Genomic DNA, 12,839 nt, shown 5'->3' with positions numbered 1-12,839 from the left:
GTCACCAACAGTTTGGTGGTTCAATCTTGTTTTGGGCAGGTGTCATGTTTGGCCGCCGCACACCACTGGCTTCAATAGAGGGAAACATGACTGCTGTCGTGTATGAGAACAACATCCTCCAACCCATAGTAAGTGGTTTTGCAGAGACTGTAGGAGAAGGGCTCACTCTACAGGACGATAATGCTCGGCCTCATCGTGCTCATAGTGTGCAGCGGTATCTTGTAGAACATGGGATCCGAAGAATGGATTGGCCAGCATGCTCACCGCATATGAACTGTATAGAGCATGCATGGAGCTTTCTCAGGAGAGCCATTTCCAATCGTCCACATCACCCATTAACGATTCAAGAACTCAGGAATGCTGCCTTGGAAGAATGGGACAATTTGCCTCAGGAGAGCTTAGATGCATTGGTACTGAGTATGCCCCGACGCATACAAGAGTGCCTCAGGGTTCGTGGAGGACCAACACGTTATTAAACAGGGTACTGAAAGCACCATCTCCTTTTCTTTGACGATGTACGAATTTCAACTTCCCTTATCTTTTCCATTGTTTCCAAACAATGCAACTTTTTCATTTCATATTGAGTCCATTGTTAACAAATAGTGTATTTCTACTTTTAAGTTTATTCTGTGGAACCAAGAAACCCAATTATAATTTATCTATTTTATTTTAATTAATAAAAACAGTTATATGCCTAATTATGCTAAACTTTTCTTGACCAGTGTATTATTTACTTACAAATGGCTTTTAACGAACCCGTAGGTTCATTGCCGCCCTACATAACCCCGCCATCGGCCCCTATCCTGTGCAAGATTAATCCAGTCTCTATCATCATATCCCACTTTCCTCAAATCCATTTTAATATTATCCTCCCATCTATGTCTCGGCCTCCCCAAAGATCTTTTTCCCTCCGGCCTCCCAACTAACACTCTATATGCATTTCTGGATTTGCCCATATAATATTAATATTATATTATAAAAATTATTTATTTACATTTCATTTGCTTCATACTCCGATGTCAGAATTTTTGTGGTAGCAACAGTCCAGTTATATTTGCGTGCCGCCATATTTGTTTCACCGTATAGAAATATTTTATTAAAGATAACAAGCTGCACTCACATTTAATAAAAGATCTTTTATCAAAGGAAACCCATTACACTCTCATATATTGTATAATATATATTTTATAAAAAGATCTTTGCCAAAAAATTTTGATAGTGTAATAGCAGCCCGGAAAAACTTTATCACAGACACCGGCCGTTAAAACATACATTCTAAAATACAATCTCTCTAGAGAAAAAGTAGTGAAGGAGAAAATCGCTGCTAGAAAGTTAAAAAATGCAGAGTCGGATGAAAATTTTAAAAAGTAACATAGGGACAGTTTTTAAATCTGTGTTCGACAGCAGTGGAAAATATTTTAATTTTGTACTGTCTCCGTTGTGCTCACGCCACACATCAAGCGAAAGCACAACTAGCGCGCAGAGGATGCATAACTCTTTTATATACGAAAGTACCTGTACCAGCGCTGAGACGTCACAGATGCTTCGAATCAAACAACCTCAATCCAGATTATAGGTAGCTGGAATACGGAGCCTATATATTACCGTTGGTCTACATGGTTGTAAAACTTGGACTCTCACTTTGAGAGAGGAACAGAGATTAAGAGTGTTTGAGAATAAGGTGCTTAGAAAAAAATATTTGGGGTTAAGAGGAATGAAGTTACAAATGCATGGAGAAAGTTACACAACGCAGAACTGAACGTATTATAATTCTTCACCTAACATAAGTACGAATATTAAATCCAGACGTTTGAGATGGGCGGGGCATGCAGCAAGTATGGGTGAATCCAGAAATGTATATAAAATGTTAGTTGGGAGAGCTGATAGGAAAAGACGTTTGGGGAGACCGAGACGTATACAAGAGAATAATATTAAAATAAATTGGAGGGATGAGGGATGATATATGATGGTAGTAACTAGATTAATCTTGATCAGGATAGGGACCGATGGTGGGCTTATGTGAGAGCGGCAATGAACCTCTGGGTTCTCTAAAAGCCATTTGTAAGTAAGTAAGTAAGTACGACCACCGTATCCCGGAAAGAAACTTCCCTACCAGTCAACAGGACTGAGAAATGTGGGACGCCCGAAGAAGCGATGGACTGACCAGTTTTCAAATACTGAAACCGGAAGAAACCAATATGATTTAAACCATTATGATGGTGACTTCATTAAAGTCTTTATGAGAAGAAAGTAAACTTCTTTAAATTTTGCAATTCATTTTGATTAATTTTCAGAAAAGTCTATGATATATAATACGAATATTTATTTTCAGTCAATGACTTTACTATTAATATATATATATATATATATATATATATATATATATATATATATATATAAGGTGCAAGTCCTTACATTACATGATTTAATATTGTATGAACGTTTTCGTCGGTTTCATACCATCATCAGATACAACATTCTATATAGCAATATCATCACTTAACAGGTACATATGTCTCTACAAACCAAAATACAGTATATATTAATAAGCATACAATATGATAAAATGAAACATACATTTAGAAGGTGAAAAGAGACTTGCAGTAATGTTAAAACAAGAATACGGACACGAAAAAGTCAGTTAACATAATTCAAAGACTGTAATGCATCTCTTCGCACAATATAGTATATAGATTTCATTTTATTTGTTTATTATTTTTATCAGTGAAGACCTGCAAACATATTTGTACAAGTATTGTAATCACACGTGTGCTTTTAATCATTTGACAGTCGGGTGTAGTCACACAGGAAAGATACATTTATATCTTAATGATGTAGGTTTTTATCATGTTTTTATCATATTGTATGATTAATATATATTGTATTTTGGTTTGTAGAGACATATGTACCTGTTAGTGATGATATTTCTATATAGAATGTTGTATCTGATGATGTTGATATGAAACCGACGAAAACGTTAATACAATATTATATCATGTAATGCAAGGACTTGCACCTTACATATATTAATAGTAAAGTCATTGACTGAAAATAAATTTTCGTATTATATTCTTTAAATTGTTTATGGATGTCAGCAGTTTTGTAAGCATCAGTTAAGTCACAGCTTAGAAAGCACGGTAGTAGGTTCAAATAATTGTAAGGGAATAGATCTCTGGCTGAGAACCATTTTGCTCTATGTCCAAATTGGCCTTTTTTTTTTAGATTTTGGAGCCAATTTGTTCTACATACCAGTCAACATATTCCTTCGTATCCAATTTGTTCTATCTGCACTCTACAGGTCAATATCGTAAGAATTCATTTGTTCCATGTCCACTCGATTAGAATCTGTTAGTACCAATTTGTTCTATCTCCGCGCGGACTGCGACAATTGCGTGAACCAATGAGACGTCCGTTTGTAATCACGTCATTAGTTGTTATTCTTTGTTAGGATACAAATTCATGAATAAAAGAAGTTTCTTTATTCAAGAAAAAAGTAATAATGAGTGATATTGAGGAAGATATTGACGATCCAGAATATGATACATCAATGTTCTATTATTCAAGGAACTTGGCTGTTTATAACTTGACTGTTAAGGTAATAAAGACTAAAAAATCATATTGTGATATTTGGTATGAAGAATTAGCAGGTAGGGGATTAAATGAAATTGCCAGTGCTATTTTTTTTCTTTTATTTATTTATTTAACCTGGTAAATAAGGCCATCAGGCCCTCTCTTCCCCTCTACCAGGGGATTACAACTACAATATTAAGAATACAATTACAATTATATTTAAATTAATATTAAATTTACAAATACAATAAAAATCAAAGTACTAAAAGATTAACTGATTAATAAAAGCTAGACAGTTTATTGTAAAAGCTAAGAAGAGAGAAGCATTTCTTTTATTGACTAAGTACAAATTAAACCTACTCTACGCAGTAAGAAAATGCTTAATAAGCTTGCTTTTGAACGCTACTAAATTCCGACAGTCTCTGATGTCACTGGGTAGGGTATTCCACAAGCGCGAGAGCGAGATTGTGTATGATGATGAATACGATGTTGTTTTATGTGTTCGTATGGCTAGTATGCGGCTATTTTGAGTGCGTGTGAAGAGATTATGATATGATGACAGGTAACTGAAACAGGAGGCAAGGTAGGTAGGTGTAGAAGTGTGAAGGACTTGGAAAAGGAGAACAAGTGAATGAAAATTTCTACGTTCGTTAAGCCGTAGCCAGTTTAGAGTTTGGAAGGATGGGGTAATGTGGACATCGCAGACGAAGCGAATACAAGAATTATGAACACGTTGTAATTTTTGCGACTGGTTGACATTGAGGTCAGTCAGTAGAAAATCACAATAATCGAAGTGGGGCATTACTAGTGTTTCTACTAGTGTCCACTTTGTGTTCTATTAAACAATTACATTTCAGAATTACCAGATATCAAAAAAATAATTGTGTAGTCTGATTCATGTGATTCAATAATGAGTACTGCTTTGCTATGATTAATGAAAGAAATGCCAGGCGTCAGTTTCGTACTGAGTCAGGTCACAGTCCAGTTCAAGAAGTGGACAGTATGCACTCTGCTACTGATACGAAACTGAAGATGTAATATGAACTGCACAGCCCTGTGTCGTACCTACAGTTTTTTTAATTGTTTTCCGAAATATAAAGTCATTCAATTGTAGCCAGAAATGGTTTACAATAATTGTAATTATTTGAAGTTATTTCAAAGCAATATCAGTATTCACAAATTTATCAGTGATTCCATATTGTTCTTTGAAGCTCCTTCACTATTCCATAGATTCTGTAGTTTATAAAATTAGCCTTGTAAAAGAGTCTCCAGCAACAACCTGCATTAATTAAATGTTCAGATAACACAGACAATAAGATACGCTTATCTCAAAGTAAATTTAAAAGCTTAAAAGATATTTCTACACTTCCATTTCAATTGAATGTTCTAGAAAACGAAAACAATAATACTGTTTATTTCACGTTAAAAAAAAATTTAAAGCATTTAAAACTCTACAGGCAAAAATAAAAATACGATATGCTATTTTACGTTAAACGGCAAAATTAAAAATTATATTTTTAAACTCTTTTGATTTCATTTTGATTAAATATTCGATGAACACAGGAAATAAGAAAATCTTATTTTATGTTATAAAAATCAACTTCATAATTTAAAACAACTCCGTTTGTCAAACTGGAAGCATTTTCTTCAGGCAATTAGAAGTTGTTCCCTCCCACTTTCATTTTCAAAGTGCTAACGGGTAAATTTAGGCTACATACAAGAAGTCAAATTTCCCCAGACGTCTTTAAAATCAATCGTGTGTCTTATGTTTACATTTCACATTTTCTCACCCGTTGTCTCGAGCACGCCAGCTGTTTAGGTCAACTGGCCTACGACATGTATATCTGCCTCCCCAGGAGCAATAACCTTTGAAGGGTTGCCACACCGTATTACGTTTAAAAATTCCTTTGCAGAACGAAAACTTACATTTGTTCGGATCTAATTTCTGCACATTTAAAGAATAAAACTGAAATTCTTTCAATCAGTTATTATCATAATACACTGCTCTTTTAAATTTACTGAGCATATTGGGAATTAATTTAATAGCTTTTCCAAAATACGCTATGAAATGTTTCATATGAAATAATTTTTTTTCTCGAAAAGGAAGCAAAATCGAGCAAAATTGTATGGAACATTTTTGTTTGAGATATATAAAAGAATAAGCCCTTAAATTTATTGACATTACTTACGGTTCACTCTGTATATATGAAGCCAACAGTTTTACTTCCTCATCCAATGGAACCCGGATATAGGATTTATTTCCACCTAAATATTTATCGCCTTCGATCTGAATCGAATCCTCGTAGCACGGGTTCAGAGGAAAACTTGGTAACCACAGTATATAACAGTATTGTTTGTACAGTTATATTTTCAAAATAAAACGCTAATTTATCTTATGAAAATATATAATTTCACTTTTTTTCATATAAGAGAACTATTACAATGGACTTTGGAATATATTAAAGTCAAAAAATAAAACAAAAACTTTTGAATACATTAAATAAAACCAAATAAACGGAAATATGTCCAATTTCTATCTAACAGACTTGTTTGTACACTTTGATTATTTACACATTTGAAAAACAATTAATATCTTGTACCATACCTTTCGACTTTATTACTGCTTGGCATCTACTTCTCATTCATTTTACCGAGTTTTTACATTGTTCTGGTGATTTTAGCTTATTTTTCTCTCACTACACGTTTGAAATTTTCTATGGTTGTAGTTTTAAATTTTTCTGTAAGTAACAGGTGTATGTAAATTAATTTTATTCATGTCACTGTATTCGTGTTTAACTCATGAAACATAATGAATTTAATTTTATTTATATATCGATGGCTCGAAAGCAGACTGTTCCAGGTCCATTTTACTTTTTTTTTTTTTCAGGAGAGTTGTTTTGAGCTCCTGGCATTCAAAGCTTCATGAAACAATTTTGAATAGCTTCACAGTAACCTTATGGAGAGGAATATTTACAATTATGTTAGATTCATATATGCAGACAAGAACTAGAACACAGTGAAACATAGATTTCTTTCTTATAAAAAGTTGAACTTAGAACAGTCTCTCAGCCATCGATATATTGAATATATGAGGTGTACAAACAATACTATTACACACTTTATATGTCTATTTGTATTTTGAAATGTTCTGACATTTTTTATAGCACAGGAAGCTGACCTCATTGTGATTTACTGTCTTGTAAGTCTATGTCAATAATGTAGGTTGTAGTGTTAATGAACCACCTTGCACTGTTATTATTTCAGCCGTATCTGCATCTATTATACCTGAAGCTCTTCCAACAGTCAGTCCGAATGAAGATGCCCCAGTCAATACGTTCGATGGGGAATGCACTTATTTCAAAGCAGGAATTAACATAAAAATAGGCAAACAAGTGAGTATAGGCCTACATATTATATTTTATTCTTAATCTTTTTTCCTATCAGTAGTATGCTGTTAATATTGTTTCATTTTCATTTCATTTATTTCACTGGTCTAAAAAGAAACTTTTTATCTGCTACTGAGGAAATTTCAAGTGTTTATACTGAAATTGACGCGCTGATTCCATATCTGTAATCAGATTTATCATAGCACGTCAGGGTTTTGAGTTATGGGACTGTAACATTAATTCTAAATCTTACTATTCAGTATATAATCTGTACCGTAAAATCAGAGATATAAATTGAGCTTAGTTTATGAGGAGGTTGGTTGCGTCTCTTCTGATGGCTCTATTAGACGTGCTGATATCATCAGAATTGATCGGCAGAAGGATAAGGGTGTCATTCTTGATCCCACAGTCCGTTTCGAGATGCATGAGCAACAGCCACAAGAGGTGTGTCGTGAAAAGCAAGTCATATATGAGCCTTGTTGTCAGAATCTCGGAGCATAATACCACATCACACATTGGACAGTTTCTGGACTCATGTTCGGTGCCCGTGGCACGATCCCACGAGAAACTTTAAATCAGCTTAAACAATTTAAAATTTCTGATGCAACGATTGTTGCCATAGGAACTCATATGTTAAAATCATCCTTAGCTATAATTAGTAATCATTTGTACCCAAGAAACTTTTATTGTAAATGTTTTCCTACGTTTTCTTATGATTTATCTTAATGTTTTTCTTTTTTTTTTTTTCAAATTGTCACATATTTGTTTTTAATCATTGCTCTTTATGAATTGATAGTAGGCCGATATATTGAACCCTCATTTAGGGCCGCCTTTGTTAATATACATATATATATATATATATATTGCTAATTGTTACATTATTTTAAACACACAACATGTAGTAAACACTAAAAACTCTGTTAAAAGTGCTTGAGACCTCTGCTTTTCCGCTTATGTTGGCGTTTGGTTAATCTCTGTAGGAACCAGCAGCAATCACTCATTATGCTCTGACCGTATTGACCCTGGTACCTGGATTCCATCGTTGATACGTCCTGATGGAACCTCTCACCATGTCTGTCACTTACAGCGCCGAGATTTGATGGAAAAAAGTCAAGGTGTGAATGAAGAAAGCAAATTTTTAAAGATATGCGACAACCTAGATTCTGAAGTGCTCTAAGCATGTTATACATAACTCAGCATAATTATTAGTTCGATAATTTCCTAAAAACATAGTTGACACTAGTACAGATGTGTCCCATGCTTAGAGGGCAAGAGCACTCAGTTTTGAACTGAACGTAGTGTCATGCTTCATAATTAAAAAATGTTATTTTAAAATTGTGACGTGATAAAAAACGGACTTCAGATCTGTCATCAGCATACTCAAATTAGGGTTGGTACACTGGTTTTTTTTGTCAGTAGCAAAATCACAATAAAATAAATAAAATAGATCTATATGTATTAAAAATGTAAAAATTTAAAATGTTATTCTTTTAAAATTGTGACGTAACAGAAAAAAAGGACTTTAGATATGTAATCAGCACACTCAAATTAGGGTTGGTACACTTGTTTTTGTTCAGTAGCAAAATCATTGTACACCAGTTTTATATTTCATAGAGATCTAATATCAGCATTGAAGCTTTAAGATGTGGAACAAGTCAAAATTACACTTTTTTTTGGCGAGGTGAGGTCGAGGATTCACCATAGAATACCTGACATTTTCCTTACGGTTGGAAAAAAATCTGGAAAGAAACCCTAACAGATTTATTTTATTTTATTGGGTTATTTTACGACGCTGTATCAACATCTAGGTTATTTAGCGTCTGAATGAAATGAAGGTGATAATGCCGGTGAAATGAGTCCGGGGTCCAGCACCGAAAGTTACCCAGCATTTGCTCGTATTGGGTTGAGGGAAAACCCCGGAAAAAACCTCAACCAGGTAACTTGCCCCCACCGGGATTCGAACCCGGGCCACCTGGTTTCGCGGCCAGACGCGCTAACTGTTACTCCACAGGTGTGGACACCCTAACAGATAATCAGCCCAAGCGGAAATGGAACCTAAGCCCGAGCGCAGCTTCGGATCAGCAAGCAGACCCCTCTGTCAACTGAGCTACGCCGGTGATTCCACAAAAATATACAATACATAACAAGCAAATTAATTCAATTTACAAGCATAAATATTGTGATGTTTGTACTTCTCCTATTGGAAGAGACAAACTGCACATATTATAAGAAATGTATACCTATTTTTCAGTGAAGGAGAGGGCAAATGTGATTCAGCAATTACTAAAAGTGTTCGCGCTGCGGGTGTTTCAATATCATTAGTGAAGAAAGTAATTTCTATCAATATAGCCGAGCATAACTCTCATAGAAAGAAAACTCTGACTGCACTACAAACAGTTACGAAATTCAAGAAACTTGATTATTTCGGACGTGATATAATAGGACGCACCATTTATGAGTGTTACAACAACCACATATCCTCTACACTGGACATCATTTTAAGGGCAGTGCAAGAAAAAGACTTAAGATACAAATTGGGAATTGCTGTATTGGTAATATATATATATATATATATGACTCAATTGTTATAGGTTTGTACTTTTCCGAAATTTGTGAAATTCTCAAATTTATTATGTTAGCTGTATAGAAGAATAAAACTATTATTATATAACACAAATAAATAGGTATACATTTTCATATTTAGAAAATGGGTTTGAGACCCAACTCGTGCAATTGCGTAAATTTTCATGACTCGTTCACTGGCGAATTAATAAATAGTAATATTAATAATAACACGAATAATAATAATAATAATAATAATAATAATAATAATAATAATAATAATAATAATAGGCTAACAAGCATGACAAATATTATTAGAGAAAATAAACACAGATCGTAAGTGACGAACTCTAGTAGTTGTCGCAACGCTGCTTCCTTAGTCGCGTGTCGAGTTGTGTAACAACAACCACTGCTTCGGTAGCTTACTCACTTATTGCACCGATTCCCCTGGTTTTTCTCCAAGCGAACATACAATAGTTATTTTATAAAGCTCTTTATGCTCGACCATGACGAAATGTAGTAATTATACATCTGGTAGCAGCCCTTTAATGGACCTCATTAAAGTACACCTATTCATTAAAATTCAGGTTTTCCATCAATCAGAAAGCACCATTGTAGCAATATGAAAGCGCAAGTATCGATTATTCTCGGATATGCAATCGAAAGACAACTAGCGAAACGTCATGGAGGCTGGAAATCCAATACTGTCGCAGAAGGTTATGTTCTGTTACTATAATAATTACCGTTAATTGTAACATAATATTCAAATAAATTCAATTCGTCATCTCGTTTTCAATGTCTAAATCAATTTCCAGGTTATATCAAGATTAATGTTCATTTTACTCTCTAGATTATATCAAGGTCAATGACATTTGCTCCTCGGAAAAAATCAATACTTTCGCGTCTGCGCACATCTCACAGTTTACGAGATATTGCACTAGGTCACTTCCGCTCCCCAGTCAGATAAGAATAATATGAATACTTATGAATAATTTCAAGTTAGAAATATGGTTGGGCATAAAAAGTCGTATGAAACTTGCCTATAATGGTAATTAAGACGCTCGTATGAAAATTATGAAATTCGCTTGCGCTCGTTTCATAAACATACTTGCGTCTTAATTACTACCATTATAGACTCGTTGCATAATGTACTGTTCTTAAATAGTTATGATGAAGGTTAAATGCTCATTAACAGCCCATTGCATAGCCTCAGTAACTCCTGTATCTAATTGGTTACCATTGATGACCCACGTGTACGAGTTTTCAGAAAGATTGAAAAACGTATTGCCTTTTCCTATTGCAATTTATTGAATTGTTCAGGTTCAGATATAAATAGATTTGCGATTGTTTTCGCCACTTGAGAGGTTAAAAGGGAGATGACCAGTTGGCGTATGTAAATCTATTATTGTTTTTGAGTTGTCTTAATTATTTCTTGTTGATGGAATGTACAATGAGCCAAATCAATAGGCCTAAGTTTTCCAAGACAAATTGTCGATCTGGAGATGAGGAAAAATATAGACTAGCAGTTTGTTAAAAGCGAACGATTAGCGAATTGATATGAGCGTTCTTAAATATGTGTTTGAATTTATCGTACGCACATCAAATCCAGACAATAGTTGAAATCCTCGATATGTGGTCTTCAGTATCCATATGATTATTTGTGATATACTGATATCAGATATATAATGGATAAATAGTTGCGTTGGGGAACAATTTTCTGAAAAATTTGCAAACAAAATATTATTGAACTTATTTGATTGTTCTGTTATACTGCTAACACAATATTTCATACAATCGTGATTTATATTTCAAAAAAAAAAAAAAAAAAAAAAAAAAAAAAAAAAACCTTCTGAGTAGTCATCCTCCATTTCTAATAAAGTTTATTGCTAAAAACCAATTACTTTCCTGTTTTGTGTGAACTATTACACTTTTACTACGTCATACTACTTATGACCAATAAAACGGGTACGAAACAACCTCTTTCAACCAATCATGGCTTCTTATAGCACAATTTTATCGCGTCCCTAGCATTTGTTTAATTTCATCGTTTCCCTAGCATTTGTTTGTTTTTATCACTACCCTAGAATTTATTCTTTGTTTGCCAACATTTCAAACTGCACTGTCTGGACGTCAAAAAACAGAAAATTACAAACCACTCCAGTCAATACATAGCAGTTTCAAATATGACTCGCATTGGCATTCAAGAACAACAATTAATAAAGATCAGTGGTCATAGTTATGCTTCTTCCCTGAAACCCTATTTACAAATAAATGAAGAGCACCATTCAGAAATCCTGAATAAGTTGAGGAATACACCATATACATCAACGAGTTCCACTTCTTTTACGCACACGTCCAATATAACATCAACTGAACTACCAACCACTAAAACATTCAAATTTGAAAATTGTACTTTCAATAATTGTTCCTTTTAAAATTATTTATGTTTATTTTTTGGGGATCATCATCCTTAATTAAAACTTTTCTAGTTTATTTCATCATCCCCAATTAAAACTTTTCTAACACATGTTTATATTATTTAGGTTATGTATAGCTTCTGCCACATGGATAGTCACGTATCAGAAATTGCTTAATATTAAGGTTTATTGAAAATCATCTGTCAAATGACGTTGATTATTGGGATCCGGATAATTGAAGTGGAATGCAACTGTTTTAATAAAAATGAAACTGAATCAACAAAGCCTTCTTGATTAGTAACCGTCCACAGTTTTTAATGAAGATTAATTATTTAGCACAACTGATAAGAAGAAAACAGCAAAGCATAACACACTACTGCCATCTAGCGAAATATTTGCAATGTTGAGATGGTATAATAATAATATATTCGAAGACAGTTGTATTTTCGTAAGTCAATTAATATCTTATTGTATTGGAGTACTTCGTTACTTCTAATCTTTATATACTTTCTTCTAATCATGTCATAGTCAATTAAATCCCACTCGAGCTTTGATTTTCTCTAGATAAATCAAACCCTCCAGTGAGATTACTGTTGATAAAAACTCATTGTGCAGAATGTTGAAATAGGATATTAGGCCTATTTCATAACCATTCTTTGTAAGTCACCTGTCTCACCTTGAAACAAAACAAACAATGATATTCTAACGAAATTTATTATTAGGGACCGTATTTTATCCCTGGGCGTACGGAGATAAGGTTAGCTGTTCATAAACTGTATTGACGTGACGTCATATTTAACGCGTGCCACAGCATCTTGTTTGTGCTGAAGTTGACTTTCTATTCGTGATTCAAAACTAAACCTTATAAACTGCTTACAGTGCATTATAGTTATAAAGACTGACA

General features: G+C 33.8%; 1 protein-coding gene across 1 annotated transcript in view; it reads left to right on the top strand.

The window, feature by feature from the left end:
- The first annotated feature begins 6,834 nt into the window (after positions 1-6,834).
- LOC138708546 (putative uncharacterized protein DDB_G0282133) overlaps positions 6,835-12,839 on the top strand; it is a 29,332-nt gene continuing 23,327 nt past the window's right edge. Inside the window, exon 1 of the mRNA XM_069838662.1 lies at positions 6,835-6,962. The gene's annotated coding sequence lies outside the window, so the exon portion shown is untranslated. The remainder of the gene's footprint in view (positions 6,963-12,839) is intronic.

The sequence above is a fragment of the Periplaneta americana genome, chromosome 11 (genome assembly GCF_040183065.1).
Source record: "Periplaneta americana isolate PAMFEO1 chromosome 11, P.americana_PAMFEO1_priV1, whole genome shotgun sequence".
In the NCBI taxonomy this organism is placed as follows: domain Eukaryota; kingdom Metazoa; phylum Arthropoda; class Insecta; order Blattodea; family Blattidae; genus Periplaneta; species Periplaneta americana.
The sequence above is the reverse complement of the archived record's forward strand: the minus strand, read 5'-3'. Positions and strand labels throughout refer to the sequence as shown.